The sequence below is a fragment of the Schistocerca piceifrons genome, chromosome 8 (assembly GCF_021461385.2).
Source record: "Schistocerca piceifrons isolate TAMUIC-IGC-003096 chromosome 8, iqSchPice1.1, whole genome shotgun sequence".
NCBI lineage: Eukaryota > Metazoa > Arthropoda > Insecta > Orthoptera > Acrididae > Schistocerca > Schistocerca piceifrons.
The window spans coordinates 318,079,527-318,095,495 of NC_060145.1; the positions used below are offsets into that span (position 1 = coordinate 318,079,527).

The 15,969-nt window shown below is 43.1% G+C and overlaps 1 long non-coding RNA gene across 1 annotated transcript; it reads right to left on the reverse strand.

The window, feature by feature from the left end:
- Positions 1-336: 336 nt before the first annotated feature.
- LOC124711946 lies at positions 337-10,733 on the reverse strand. Its single transcript, XR_007005546.1, has 2 exons — positions 10,554-10,733; positions 337-678 (listed from the first exon to the last, which is right to left on the reverse strand). It is a non-coding gene; the product is annotated as an uncharacterized LOC124711946 (long non-coding RNA).
- Positions 10,734-15,969: the final 5,236 nt, after the last annotated feature.

Below are 15,969 nucleotides of genomic sequence, written 5' to 3' on the forward strand. Positions count from 1 at the left end.
ACATTATACTGATGTCGAGGATGGACTTCGGTTCCAAATGGGCTGAAAGTTAAAACATTTAATATGCTTTATATGATGATTATCTTCACAAATAGTAATATACGTCAGAATAATTCGTCATACTGTAAAATTTTTTATTGCCGTCAGTGACTGCTTAACTGTAAGTACAGTCCTTTGTACTGTGTAGGTAATAGACCAGAGAAAAACCAGAAAATAGATAAAGTTGTGTTGGAAACACAATTAAACATTTGCTTCTGTGTCGAAACTTATAATTCATTTTGCTCTTAGGATAAGAGTTAAATTGGCAAAACATTCAGTATGCAAACAAAATCAGCATTACCTTTTTTGAATGCTAAAATTTATTTATTCTTTTGTAACACATGTTCATTTACAGGTCCCTTTCGATACAGGAACAGGAGTAATGTTAAATGTTTGAGCTGTAGAAGAGACATAAAAGTTTAAAAGAAAGTAAAGCTGTCTGATTTCTTGGATGCGGCAGCAGTCTGCTCAGCCGGTATGGAAGCTCGCGGATATCCCCCAGCGGTCTTGTAGCGCCTGGTCCCCAGCAGCTCCGTCGCCCGCCACTGGCTGCACCGGCTCCTGGTTGTTGGCCATACCTCCGCTAGGGACCGCTGGTGGTGGCACGTCAGCAGACTCCTGCGCCACCGCGGCCACAACCTGCAGACAAGGGGGACAAGTCGCTATTGAAACCAACGCTAGCGTCTTCTCATTTTCCAACCACGATGTCTTGATAAAAACCATGACCTTATCAAATGATCCGTCGACCTAGAAGAAGCGTCGCACAATGTAAAAAAAGTGCAAGATATTCGAAATACTGCGAAAAATAAGACTAAAGTGCTCGGTTTAGGGAGGTTGTAAGACAGGGATGTAGTCTTTGGCCACTACTGTTCAATCCATGCATCATAGAAGCAATGACGGAAATGAAAGAAGGATTAAAGAGTGGGACTAAAATTCAGGAACAAAGGATATCAATGAAAGGATCCGCTGATGAATTCGTATACTCAGTAAAACTGAGCAAGAATTACAGTGCCTGTTGAATGGAATCAACTGACTTCTGAGCACCGATTAGGGATTGAGACTAAACGGATGAAAAATGAAAGTAATACATTTAGCGATAAATTTAACGTCGAAATTTAGGACCTCAGATTAGACGAAGTTAAGTAATACTGAAGGACAGGGAGCATCGAGCATTGGAGATGGCTGTAAAATAATAGTGTGAAATCTGCGGGGGGAATGACCCATGAGTTCCAAAGTGCTACCAACGCTCCAGCTATGACAATGAATGTGCGTACAGAGTTAAAAAGAATGGAGCACAGTGGCAGAGAATATTCCCATAAGCCACACATTTCTGTAGTCAGTGCAAAGCGGCGCTTGAAGAGGCGTAAGGGGACAGTTTATGACGGAAATACAGTCATTTGGAGTGATGCATCACGCTATGCCCTATTGCAATCCGATGGGGAAGTCTGGGTTTGGCTAATGCCTGGAAAACATTACCTGCCCCCATGTGTAGTGCCAACAGTGGAGTACGATGGAGGTGGTGTTACGTTATAGGTGTGTTTTTCGTGCTCAGGATGAAAGTAAAATCCACGGTGCGGAAAAATTTGAACTGATTTCATAGTTTTGTATACTGCGTACAGGACAGAAACAGTTTGGAGACAGTGACTGTGTCAGCCTGAACATGCACGCTGTCATACATCAACAACTATGAGACAATGTTTTGTGGACAGACGTGAAAATTACCGAACTACCAGTTTAATAAGCCACAGCTGCAAAATACCTACACGAATTCTTTACAGAGGAATGGAAAAACTGGTAGAAGCCGACCTCGGAGAAGACCAGATTGGATTCCGTAGAAATGTTGGAACACGTGAGGAAATACTGACCCTACGACTTATCTTAGAAAATAGATTAAGGAAAGGCAAACCTACGTTTCTAGCATTTGTGGACTTAGAGAAAGCTTTTGACAATGTTGACTGTAATACTCTCTTTCAAATTCTCAAGATGGCAGGGGTCAAATACAGCAAGCGAAAGGCTATTTACAATTTGTACAGAAACCAGATGGCAATCATAAGAGTCGAGGGACATGAAAGGGAAGCAGTGGTTGGGAAGGGAGTGAGACAGGGTTGTAGTCTCTCCTCGATGTTATTCAATCTGTATATTGAGCAAGTAGTAAAGGAAACAAAAGAAAAATACGGATTAGCTATTAAAATCCATGGAGAAGAAATAAAAACTTTAAGGTTCGCCGATGACATTGTAATTCTATCAAAGACAGCAAAGGACTTAGAAGAGCAGTTGAACGGAATGGACAATGTCTTGAAAGGAGGGTATAAGATGAACATCAACAAAAGCAAAACAAGGATAATGGAATGTAGTCGAATTAAGTCAGGTGATGCTGAGGGAATTAGATTTGGAAATGAGACAAAGTAGTAAAGGAGTTTTGCTATTTGGGGAGCAAAATAACTGATGATGGTCGAAGTAGAGAGGATATAAAATGTAGACTGGCAATGGCAAGGAAAGCGTTTCTGAAGAAGAAACGAGTATAGATTTAAGTGTCAGGAAGTCCTTTCTGAAAGTATTTGTATGGAATGTAGCCATGTATGGAAGTGAAATGTGGACGATAAATAGTTTAGACAAGAAGAGAATAGAAGCTTTCGAAATGTGGTGCTACAGACGAATGCTGAAGATGAAGATGGGTAGATCACATAACTAATGAGGAGGTATTGAATAGAATTGGGGAGAAGAGAAATTTGTGCCACGACTAGAAGAAGGGATCGGTTGGTAGGATATGTTCTGAGACATCAAGGGATCACCACTTTAGTATTGGAGGGCAGCGTGGAGGGTGAAAATCGTAGAGGGAGACCAAGAGATGAATACACTAAACAGATTCAGAAGGATGTAGGTTGCAGTAGGTACTGGGAGATGAAGAATCTTGCACAGGATAGATTAGCATGGAGAGTTGCATGAAACCAGTCTCTGGACTGAAGGCCACAACAACAAAAACATTTCTGAAACGTTCTGACCCACCCAGAGTCTCGCCCTCCCCCCGCTGGAACACCTGTTGGGTGAGTTAGAGCTATGATTTTTCTCCAGAACCACTATCTTCTCTCGTTCCAGCAATTGGATGCCATTCCGCCACAGGCAATCAGACACCTCATTAAAAGTGTCCATATCCGAAATCAAGCCAACGTAAGGATGAAGGTTGGACATGCCCCTTGTCATCCTACTCTGAAACGAAAAGTCAGGTTGTCATACACGAGGTGAACACGAACGCCAAAATTTCGTACATTGTTCATGGCAAGGTTTTGGTATAAATGACCCGTGGTTTCCGGTGGCATTTACAGAGTCATAATATAACTATGATCTATTCGGTATGTTACTCCAGTTTCCGTGAAAAGTCTATCACAGCGGTGGCAAAGCCGATAATATTCCATCACAGACACACAAAACACAGAGGGAAGTAAGAACACCCCCACATAAAAGTAATGTGATGTGGATACTGTCGCTACGGAGACCACAAGGGAAGTGCGTGACCTCGATCGTTCAGAACGGCACGAAAATATGCGCAAGGTATGAACCGCTCATCCCAACATCAGCGGGATGAGCCGTTCACATGCAAAAACACAGCTGTTGCCTGCTAGTGTCATTCCAAGATGAATTATTGTACCCGCTCGAACAACCACTTACTCTGGTTGTGTGCAGTAGCAGCCGGTCGTCCGGAGTCTTCCTCTGTGGGTTATAGTGTAAAGAGTCTGCATAGATATATGAGGCGACCTAATACCACGAATTTTCTCAAAATGTTACCAGCTGCTGGATATGAGGCTATGCAGTTCGTGAATACTTTATATAGCTTAATAATTCACGAACGTTCTCCATCCAGATAGTCCGTGTACAATATACTACAAAATATTGATGAAAACATACTGGTGAGCTTTTTCCGAAGACTATTTCAATCATGGCTTCAACTTCTATAGCAAATTTATGAGACACTGTAAGTGCATTCAAAGTGATTATTTTAAGTAGACAGGAATGTAGCAACAAGTCGCGACACTGATATATCTGTGTTTTTCGTCCTATTATGTCAATATTTTCTTTCTCCTGCTACCAAAGCTCTTCTTTCACACCCTGAATAGCTGATCACTGCAGTGTCCCTCATAGTAAGACGGGCAGATTTGCATGCGAATGGCTCGTGCCACTGACTCTTGATGAGCGATTTAAATTGTAGGCACGCTGTCGTGCGCTTCTGAGCGATCGATGTCGCACACTTTCCGTGTCAATACACCGTCGCTGTGCCACTCTTGCGTTGCATTCAGTGAGCCGATCCATACCATGGTATACAACGGTCTACTCAATATTAAGAAGCCTATCCGTTCTGCAGTGTATCATTGTTAACGTGCAAGTAAGACTGCGGAAAAGAAAAGCCGAAATAGAACTGAGCAGTACTGAATGCAAACTTGAGGGTGAAGAGTGAACTGGACATCAACGTTGTCAACAGAAAACTTCGTGAGCGAGTGAAAGATGTTAGTTTCCAAACAAGACACCACACAGCTCCTACCGTCGATATATGCACTGCTGTGCAGACTGAGTCGTGGCTGGCTCGTGTTACGCTTTGCATTAAACCTTGGTTGCTATTCTGTGATTAGTCTTCCGCGGTTATCGCGATTATGCTGTTATCCTCTTTCTCCGCGAGTCGCAGCAGCAGCCTGTATCGATATCCGCGTCCTTTTACTATCTTTGGCCTCGCTCTTATAGTTTGTGGCTGCTTGCTACGAGGTCCGTGGCTCACTGATCCCGGACACGAAAGTTGAGTACTTAATCTACCAGCCAGCCCCAACGACATTGTGTCGTTTGAATTTCGTTGTGGGCTGTTGGGACATTCCCGCGAGCAACTACGTGTGTTTTCCAGTTGGCGAAATTCTAGCCGTCCTCCTGTGCAGTACAACTTAACTTGATTATTTTTGAATTGAAGTGCACCAGCGGAACCTTCTGCCTTGCGGACGTTAACGTTCCAGTTACCTGCCCGGGCTGTTGACGTAAATTCAGGCAATGTATTTTCCCCGTCGTGTTCTGGCTGTCCAGCACGGCGTGTGGTTTGACAGCTGAATGTGTAATTCGTTGTGGACGCCGATACCTTCTGCGTTGTTCCATTGAATTCCCTGTTGTGTGCTGGTCGGGTGGAGCGGAAGTTATCCTGTCGCTTGGTCCGTTTACTGTCTGTCGATTGGGTTGCCGTCGGATTGAGAATTCTTGGCCCCACTGCCTGTCTCATCTAAGCGAGGGTTTGTGTTTGAATTCCAGGCCGACCCTTGGAAACTTCTGAGCGCCGTTTGATGTGCTGCCTTTTCTTATTTGTCCTTGTTGTTTGTTTATGTGTGGCTTCCAGCCGATTTTAAATTAAAGTTGTTTTGCCCTTAAGGCGTGAGATTGTTTGGGCCTTCATCCTTATTTAAAGAAATTTTAGGATAAGGCATTTCTGCCTTTTAAAATTCAAATTCCTGTTTTGAGCCTTAAGTTATTGGCCTTCAGCCGATTTTAAATTAAAGTTGTTTTGCCCTTAAGGCGTGAGATTATTTGGGCCTTCAGCCTAATTTATAGAAATGTTTTAAGATGAGGCCTTCGGCCTTTTAAAATTCAAATTCTTGTTTTGGAGTCTTAAGTGGTTGGCCTTCAGCCGGTTTTAAATTAAAGTTGTTTTGCCCTTGAGTCGTGAGACTGAATGGATCATTTAGCTTGGAATTAAGTTCTAAAATTAATATTTGACCTGCTCTGTTTTAATGTTTTCTTTACTCTTGTAATGTTTCGTCAGATGAATAAAGTAGTATGTTCGGCACCAGGTAAAAGAAGTCTACCAGGTAGTATTACAGCAGAGGAGCACAGCACTTGCGGACATGCGTTTGATGTTGACGATAGCTGTTCATAACGTAACAGACTGGTGTAGAGGATGTCGAGAAGAACAATTTGGTACATGACATTTGCTGTCTGTCGACCCGCTAAAGAATGTCAAATTCCCCAACAAAGTTATAGCACATGTGCGCCAAGCAATATATTCAATATCCACTCGCTCCCTTAAGCCACCATCTTAATCGTATAATTCGTTAACATTACTAATTTAAGCTTTACTATAACGCTAATAAAAGAGAAATTCTTTCTTAAACGTTATGCAAACGTAAAGAATAGTAGTTTCGTAGTAAGACCAGACGAAAAGAAAACGATTTAATTGTTAATTTTATGCTGTAAAAATTTCCAGTATTTTGAAGCAAAATTTACACAAACGTCTCTTTTACATTTTAAGAGCAAGGAAAAGTGGTTTTTAATATTCAGGGACGATTTTTGCCGAAAACTGCGCGAGGCGCGCTTAGGCAGCTTTTGTACTACTACTATTCGAGGCTGCTTCCCTGCTTGGTAAACCACAAGTGTTCCACATCGATATGTTAGTCTCGACTAGCACCCTGTTTCTACAGAGACAGCCGTGTGGAACGAGAACCACCGACATTTGCGGAAATTCCTATGTGTCACCTTGGAACATCAGTACTGAAACAAAAAAAAAAAAAAAAGCAGTAGCTGCAGGATTTATTTTTCCCGTCGTGGGCGTTTACGCTGCCTCTCAATGCGCGTCTGGACGTCATCGAACATTTTTTGATAGCGTAACCTTAGCTCGGTTACCTGTATTTCAACAGATACTAGCTTTGAGACATCCGGTCTGGTCTTGCAGACCTCGAGTGGTACTTCCTCAGTCAGCTGCTTGCAGGGATTAGTGATCATGATGTTGTCATTACGACTATGGTTACGAAAGTTAAAAAGTCGGTCAAGAAGGCTAAGAGAGTATTCTTACTAGAAAGAGCAGATAAGCAGTTGTTAGCATCCCACCTAGTAAATGAATCGACTTAATTTACTTCCGGTGCGATGGACGTGGAAGAATTATGGGCAAATTTTAAACACAGTGTAAATCACGCATTGGCGAAGTATGTGCCGAAAAAGTGGGTTACGGACGGAAAAGACCCACCGTGGTTTAACAGCGCAATTCGGAGAATGCTCAGGAAGCAAAGACTGTTGCACTCGCGGTACAAGAAATATCGGGAGAATGAGGACAGGCAAAAGTTAGTAGAGATTCGTGCTGCTGTAAAAAGAGCGATGCGCGAAGCATACAACCACTACCACCGTCATACCTTAGCAAAAGATCTTGCTGAAAACCCAAGGAAATTCTGGTCTTACGTAAAATCGGTAAGCGGGTCGAAGGCTTCCATCCAGTCACTCACTGGCCTGGCAACGGAAGACAGCAAAACGAAAGCTGAAATTTTAAATTTAGCGTTTGAGAAATCTTTCACGCAGGAGGATCGTACAAACATACCGCCGTTTGAGTCTCGTACAGATTCCAGTGTGGAGTACATAGTGATAGACATCCCTGGGGTTGTGAAGCAGCTGAATGGGTCGAAAATAAATAAATCACCAGGTCCTGACGGGATTCCAATTCGGTTTTACAGAGAGTACTCTACTGCATTAGTTCCTTACTTATCTTGCATTTATCGCGAATCTCTTGCCCAACGTAAAGTCCCGAGCGACTGGAAAAAAGCGCAGGTGACGCCTGTATATAATAAGGGTAGAAGGACGGATCCTCAAAATTACAGACCAATATCCTTAACATAAGTTTGTTGCAGGATTCTCGAACATATTCTCAGTTCGAAAATAATGAATTTCCTTGAGACAGAGAAGTTGCTGTCAATGCATCAGCACGGCTTTAGGAAGCATCGCTCCTGCGAAACGCAACTCGTTCTTTTTTCACATATCTTGCGAACCATGGATGAAGGATATCAGACGGATGCCATATTCCTTGACTTCCGGAAAGCGTTTGACTCGGTGCCCCACTGCAGACTGCTGACTAAGGAACAAGCATATGGGATTGGTTCCCAAGTATGTTAGTGGCTCGAAGACTTGTTAAGTAATAGAACCCAGTACGTTGTCCTCGATGGTGAGTGTTCATCGGAGGTGAGGGTATCATCTGGAGTGCCCCAGGGAAGTGTGGTAGGTCAGCTGTTGTTTTCTATCTACATAAATAAACTTTTTGATAGGGTGGATAGCAATATGTGGCTGTTTGCTGATGATGCTGTGGTGTACAGAAAGGTGTTGTCGTTGAGTGACTGTAGGAGGATACAAGATGACTTGGACAGGATTTGTAATTGGTGTAAAGAATGGCAGCTAACTCTAAATATAGATAAATGTAAATTAATGCAGATGAATAGGAAAAAGAATCCCGTAATGTTTGAATACTCCATTAGTAGTGTAGCGCTTAACACAGTAACGTCGATTAAATATTTGGGCGTAACATTGCAGAGCGATATGAAGTGGGACAAGCATGTAATGGCAGTTGTGGGGAAGGTGGTTCATTGGTAGAATTTTGGGAAGATGTGGTTCATCTGTAAAGGAGACCGCTTATAAAACACTAATACGACCTATTCTCGAGTACTGCTCGAGCGTTTGGGATCCCTATCAGGTCGGATTGAGGGAGGACATAGAAGCAATTCAGAGGCGGGCTGTTAGATTTGTTACTGGTAGGTTTGATCATCACCCGAGTGTTACGGAAATGCTTCAGGAACTCGGGTGGGAGTCTCTGGAGGAAAGGAGGCGTTCTTTTTGTGAATCGCTACTGAGGAAATTTAGAGAACCAGCATTTGAGGCTGACCGCAGTACATTTTTCCCTCGTTCTGTTTGGGAGTGGAACAGGGAGAGAAGATGCTAGTTGTGGCACGAGGTACCCTCCGCCTTCCAACGTATGGTGGATTGCGGAGTATGTATGTAGTTGTAGATGTAGATCCCCGAAGTTACTAATTCTATTAGCTTGCCATCGCCTCTTCTAATTGAGACATTACAGCGAGATTAAGTTGAATTCATTGCAGCAGATAAGAATTTGTCAGACGTGTTACAACTCCTTGTATTTAAAGCACCAGAATATGAAATCAAAGCTCTCGGGTCGATTCCCAGTCGGCCTAGGACAATTATCGATCATGTAACACTCGATCATTTATCACTTCTTTCATCTCTGACAGTGTATGCTAATTTGAAAATTCCGACTTGCACCATGCATCGCAGGGACCCATATCATGCAACCCGATCACAAGTATCCGTACCCCCCTCCCCCCCCCCCCCCCTACATAAAGAGGGAATTACCACTAGATGTTTTGAGAGTTGGATGCAGTAGTATAAATTGAGGCGAGGAATGTTGTGTTGTTGGGAGGGGAGCAGTAACAGCACAATGAGTAGCGCAGGCAAGCACTCTGATATCGAACATGGACTAGTCACTGGATGTCACTTGAATAACAATTCCATCAGGGACGTTTCAAGCCTTCTAAAGTTGCCCAAGTAGACTATTGGTGACGCAGTTATGAAGTGGAAGCGCGGAGGAAGAACAACAGCTAAACCAAGAGCAGTCAGGCCTCATGCACTGATGGACAGCGATCGGCTAGCATGGCAGAGCATAGTTGAAAATCGAATGAAACAGGCAGAAGGACTCATCCGTGGGTTAAAAAGAGGTACTATTAGTACAGTTAGCACACTGGCTTTACATAGAGAGTTGAAAAGAAAGGATTAAATTGATCGAGCATCTCGTCACAAACCACACATTTCTGCAGTCAGTACTAAGCAATGCCTCTGGACAGTGGACGACTAGAAACAAATTATTTGGAGCGATGAATCACGCTATACACTGTGGCTATCAGACGAGATGATTTGGGTTTGTCGAATTCCTAAAGAACATTACCTGCCGTCATGTATAGTACGGACGGGTGATGTTATGGTGTGGGGATGATTTTCATGGTTGCAACCTGTCACAAAGCAGCATCTTTCCTGACTGGAACGGTCTGCCCAGAATCCCGACCTGAACTCAGTATCTTTAGGATAAAACAGGACGTCGAATTGGCTCCCAGTTCCAGCGTCAAACATCTCTAGCTTCTTCTTTGGTTTCGGTTCTCTAGGAAGAAAGAGATGTCGCTCCCCCACATATATTCAAATACCTCATCGGAAGTGTCCCTAGCAGTGTTCATGCCGTTATAATGGCAAACGATGGACACATCCCATACTAATATCACCTAACAGTGTTCTCATACTTTTGTCCATATAGTGTAACTGATCGACTACGTTACCCAAAGGTCAGAGGAAGGCAACAGCATACCACCTCCAGTAGGACAATGAGTATTAAAACACTCGGACTGTGCGGCCGGTCCCGGCGGAGGTTCGAATCCTCCTTCGGGCATGGGTGTTTGTGTTTGTCCTTAGGATAACTTAGGTTAAGCAGTGTGTAAGCTTAGGGACTGATGTCCTTAGCAGTTAAGTCCCATAGGATTTCACACATACTAAAGCACTGTGGTGTTGTAATCAAATTTCGTGTTGATGACAACTTTACGTGTTTATCTTGTGTAAGCGATGGACACAATTTCGAAACTATGTATGAATATTCTATTGGTTCTTCCCTTTCGAAATTAAAATTTTGCTAACAAACTGATGACCCAGATTTCAGCTGTAATGCTGTGTAATAACAGACTTACCGCAAAGGCCAAGCAGAGAAGGAGAACGGTTCTGGTTGAGGCAGCCATCTCGAGTGATACAACGGGATGTGTGGCTCCGGTTTATATTCGTCCGCGGTGTAGAGCATTTCCTGCCGCACAAAGAACCTGCGTGTTGTGTTCTCCGCTGCACTCCTGCGTCTGTTGTGGCGTCAGCTTACTTTGCAGACCCATTCTTCTGGCAAAAGAGCAGGAAATTAGACCACTCTCCGTGACAAATGGTCGTAGACAGTAGCAATAGATAACACCTGTCGTACGTTTGCATTTGTTATATCGAAGATCTATATTCAACTTGAAGACTGCTCATTCATTAGATCTTTATTTATTATTGTCGTTAGCATGTGGAAAGCTCCGTAGGAAAGGCACCGCAGCGGGGCCACGGAGTACTGCAGGTAGCGTTGCTCGGGAATTTACCGCAGCCACTGGAACAGTTGTGTCCAGACACACAGTCTACAGACGACTGAACAGACATGGTTTATTCGCCCAGAGACCTACAAGTTGCATTCCACTGTCCCCTGGTCACAGGAGAGCCCGTAAAGCCTGGTGTCAAAACACAGTACATTGTCATTCGAACAGTGGTCCTAGGTTACGTTCACGGACGTGTCGAGGTATAGTCTGAACAGTGATTCCCGCCGGGTTTTCATCTGGCGTGAACCAGATACCGACCCCTTAATGTAGATGAAAGGGACCTGTATGAAGCTCGTGATTTGATGGTGTGGGATGGGATTGTGATTGGTGCACGTACACCATGTCTTTGACGAACTGTAGCAGATCAGGTGTTTCGGGACGTCATTTTGCGCCAGTATGTCTGCCTTTTCAGGGGTGCAGTGGGTCCCACCTTCCTCAAAAAAAAAAAAAAAAAAAAAAAAATATTGTTCAAATGGCTCTGAGCACTATGGGACTTCAGTCCCATAGAACTTAGAACTACTTAAACCTAACTAACCTAAGGGCATCAAACACATCCATGCCCGAGGCAGGATTCGAACCTGCGACCGTAGCGGTCGCGCAGTTCCACACTGTAGCGACTAGAACCGCTCGACCACTCCGGCCGGCCCAACCTTCCTCCTGATGGATGATAACGCACGGCCCCACCGAGCTGCCATCGTGGAGGAGTACCTTGAAACAGAAGATATCAGGCGAATGGAGTGGCCTGCCTGTTCTCCAGATCTAAACCCCATCGAGCACGTCTGGGATGCTCTCGGTCGACGTATCACAGCACGTCTTCAAACCCCTAGGACACTTCAGGAGCTCCGACAGGCACTGGTACAAGAATTGGAGGCTTTACCCCAGCAGCTGCTCGACCACCTGATCCAGAGTATGCCAACCCGTTGTGCGGCCTGCGTACGTGTGCATGATGATCATATCCCATACTGGTGTCGGGGTACATGCTCAGGAAACAGTGGCGTTTTGCAGCACATGTGTTTCGGGACGGTGTTCTCAACATCTCCAGTACCGTGGACTTACAGTTCTGTGTCGTGTGTGTTCCCTATGTGCCTATGCTATTAGCGCCAGTTTTGTGTAATGCCACGTTGTGTGCCACCACATTCTGCAGTTATCCTTAATTTATGAGCACGAGTGTAGTTTCGTATTTACAATGGAGCCATCTATTGTTGACAGTAAGTAACTGAAAAAAGAGGAATTTATTTTGTCGGGAGTTTTCGGAGTTCATGGGATAGTATTTGAGGTAAAATTCATGTTCAACAACTATGTGTTCCTATTTCTTTATTTTTATTTTATAAGCAAATACTGTAGATTTTTAATTACTTATAGAGATATATGCTATCTGCTCGTTCCAATACTCCATGGTCAATGATACAGAGCTTCAAATGAATTTTACCGATATGACTGGTGAGCTTGCCCTTAAACAAGTTTTTGGAAGTCTGTAATGTACACGTAGTTGACAAAATTTTCAGTATCGTAGGCCATTCAAATACTAAGTCGTATCTGATGTTATAAAGCAAATTATTTTCTACATCACCAGATCACAGCTTATGAACTGCATTGCATCCAATTGACTGCTGAGTGTGGATGTGAATGTGGATGTTGATATGGATGTGGATGTGAGGGAGGGTGGAATGCAGTCTTCCCTTCATTGGACTCTGTGATTGTCGATAGGTTTGGCAGCACATGTGACGACAAAATATTTTGTTTTGTTGATATTAAATTGTAATTAAGAACCTCTGAGCGATTAACCTCTGTGAGAGAGTCATAATTTTTCTCTTACTCCTACTATAAAGAACTATGTCATCAGTGTAAGGCAATACTGGAATTATAGTTTTTAAAGTTATGTTCTGCTAATGTGTCAGTTCAGTTTTTCTATTCCTTTGCTCAAGGCAAAGCAATTAACAGTTGTTGTTGTTGTTGTGGTCTTCAGTCCTGAGACTGGTTTGATGCAGCTCTCCATGCTACTCTATCCTGTGCAAGCTTCTTCATCTCCCAGTACCCACTGCAACCTACAACCTTCTGAATCTGCTTAGTGTATTCATCTCTTGGTCTCCCTCTACGATTTTTACCCTCCACGCTGCCCTCCAATACTAAATTGGTGATCCCTTGATGCCTTAGAACATGTCCTACCAACCGATCCCTTCTTCTGGTCAAGTTGTGCCACAAACTTCTCTTCTCCCCAATCTTTTTCAATATTTCCTCATAAGTTATGTGATCTACCCATCTAACCTTCAGCATTCTTCTGTAGCACCACATTTCAAAAGCTTCTATTCTCTTCTTGTCCAAACTATTTGTCGTCCATGTTTCACTTCCATACATGGCTACACTCCATACAAACACTTTCAGAAACGACTTCCTGACACTTAAATCTATACTCGATGTTAACAAATTTCTCTTCTTCATAAACGCTTTCCTTGCCATTGCCAGTCTACATTTTATATCCTCTCTACTTCGACCATCATCAGTTATTTTGCTCCCCAAATAACAAAACTCCTTTACTACTTTAAGTGTCTCATTTCCTAATCTAATTCCCTCAGCATCACCCGACTTAATTCGACTACATTCCATTATCCTCGTTTTGCTTTTGTTGATGTTAATCTTATATCCTCCTTTCAAGACGCTATCCATTCCGTTCAACTGCTCTTCCAAGTCCTTTGCTGTCTCTGACAGAATTACAATCTCATCGGCGAACCTCAAAGTTTTTATGTCTTCTCCATGGATTTTAATACCTACTACGAATTTTTCTTTTGTTTCCTTTACTGCTTGCTCAATATACAGATTGAATAACATCGGGGAGAGACTACAACCCTGTCTCACTCCCTTCCCAACAACTGCTTCCCTTTCATGCCCCTCGACTCTTATAACTGCCATCTGGTTTCTGTACAAACTGTAAATAGCCTTTCGCTCGCTGTATTTGACCCCTGACACCTTGAGAATTTGAAAGAGAGTATTCCAGTCAACATTGTCAAAAGCTTTCTCTAAGTCTACAAATGCTAGAAACGTAGGTTTGCCTTTCCTTAACCTTTCTTCTAAGATAAGTCGTAAGGTCAATATTGCCTCACGTGTTCCAGTATTTCTACGGAATCCAAACTGATCTTCCCCGAGGTCGGCTTCTACTAGTTTTTCCATTCGTCTGTAAAGTATTCGTGTTAGTATTTTGCAGCTGTGGCTTATTAAACTGACTGTTGGGTAATTTTCACATCTGTCAACACCTGCTTTTTTTGGGATTGGAATTATTATATTCTTCTTGAAGTCTGGCTCTCCCAAGGCCGTCAGTAGTTCTAATGGAATGTTGTCTACTCCCGGGGCCTTGTTTCATCTCACGTCTTTCAGAGCTCTGTCAAACTCTTCACGCAGTATCGTATCTCCCATTTCATCTTCATCTATATCCTCTTCCATCAATTAACAGTAAAACAATATAATTCGCTGCAGCCCGAAAGAACTTAAGTAGAGCTATATGAACAACAAAGGGACTTGGCTCCATTCAGGTCTACGCTACTGTCCCTCCATCTACAACTACTGCTGAAGCAACCACCTCTGGCTGCCGCCACAGGCCCTCCACTGAACGACCAGCCTCGGCTGCTGCCACAGCTCTCCGACCCCTTGCTGACTGCCAATGATGCGTTGCAGGTATTGACCACAGACTCTCCACTTGCTTTCAGGAAATGTTGACTCATTAGAACGGATCCAACAAACTCCCAACCACCGTCTACTCCTGTATCCAGTTCGACTGCGGTGCCATTCATGTTCATCACATGATCCACTCTGTCTACCCTCTTATGGCTCGAGCATGATGTATACCAGGAATTTCTGAAGGTGGGGAATATCGACTGTGCTGTTCGACAGGACACAACTGCTGGGATGGCTCCTTTGAAAGGGATTTCCTTCTCTATGCCTCCCCATTCAGAGTTTGTGCTCCATCTCTAATGATCACTTCATCGACAGGATGTTAAACGCTAACCTTCCTCTCTTATACGAAAAAATCAATACATAAAGTAAAACCTGGATCAAATCCCTAGAGTTTGCACGAAATTTCTCTTATGTACAATTTATAATAAAATGGTGACTTAATACAAGATTATTCCGGGGTTTTCAGAAGATGACTACGCGAAAACTACAAGACGTGAAGAGAAATGACACACACATTGGACAGAGCGTGCCTCCTGCTTTTTATCTTACTTTACAGGCGCTCAAGCTGGGCTCCACTTGCAAAGTGGCAAACGTCAATACGTGGATGCAGTCCATTAAAGTCACTAGTGTTGGTGCAACGACAGTAGCCCAAGTTGGAAATCTGATCTTTTGCTTGCATAGCTACAGACACGAACCAAATCATGCGACTATAAGGAGCGGATGATTTGTCTACATCTTCTGACACCAATTCCCCTAGTAGTGCGCTCTGCAACTACACCCTGTCACTTATTAAATATAAAAACTTTGCCTTTCGTACACATATGAAGAGCTTATTTCAATAGTCGTACAAGTCCATTACTTCCACTTTTCTGCCTATAATGCTTCTGAAATTAATTATCCAAACAAACAGAAAGAAAGGTTCATCTCTAGCAAGAAGCCATATGCTTGAATATTTCTGGTATCCCAACTGCAGATTTTTCAACGATCATTTAACTTCAGAACTCTGTATCTCAAAATAAACAAAAATGGGCTGGTATCACTATTTAAATAAGTCCTTCATATGTCAATAGACAAACACGTGGTGAGAAACATTCAACAACGCTTGGACGTGTAATATAAAGTTCCCAAGACTCATCTGCTTAGCTTGCTGGAAGAACTAGAAATTTGTTTTCACAGGAAATTGGGCCTTGGAGCTCTGGTCAATTAACAATGTGAATTCAGCTATAGCTCTTATTTTAGAATCTTTGAAGACTTGGTCTTATTGGGATGACAGTCGAAGTCGATACGCTCGGCAGGCAGATGCTAGTAGCTTGTTGTGGGCTGT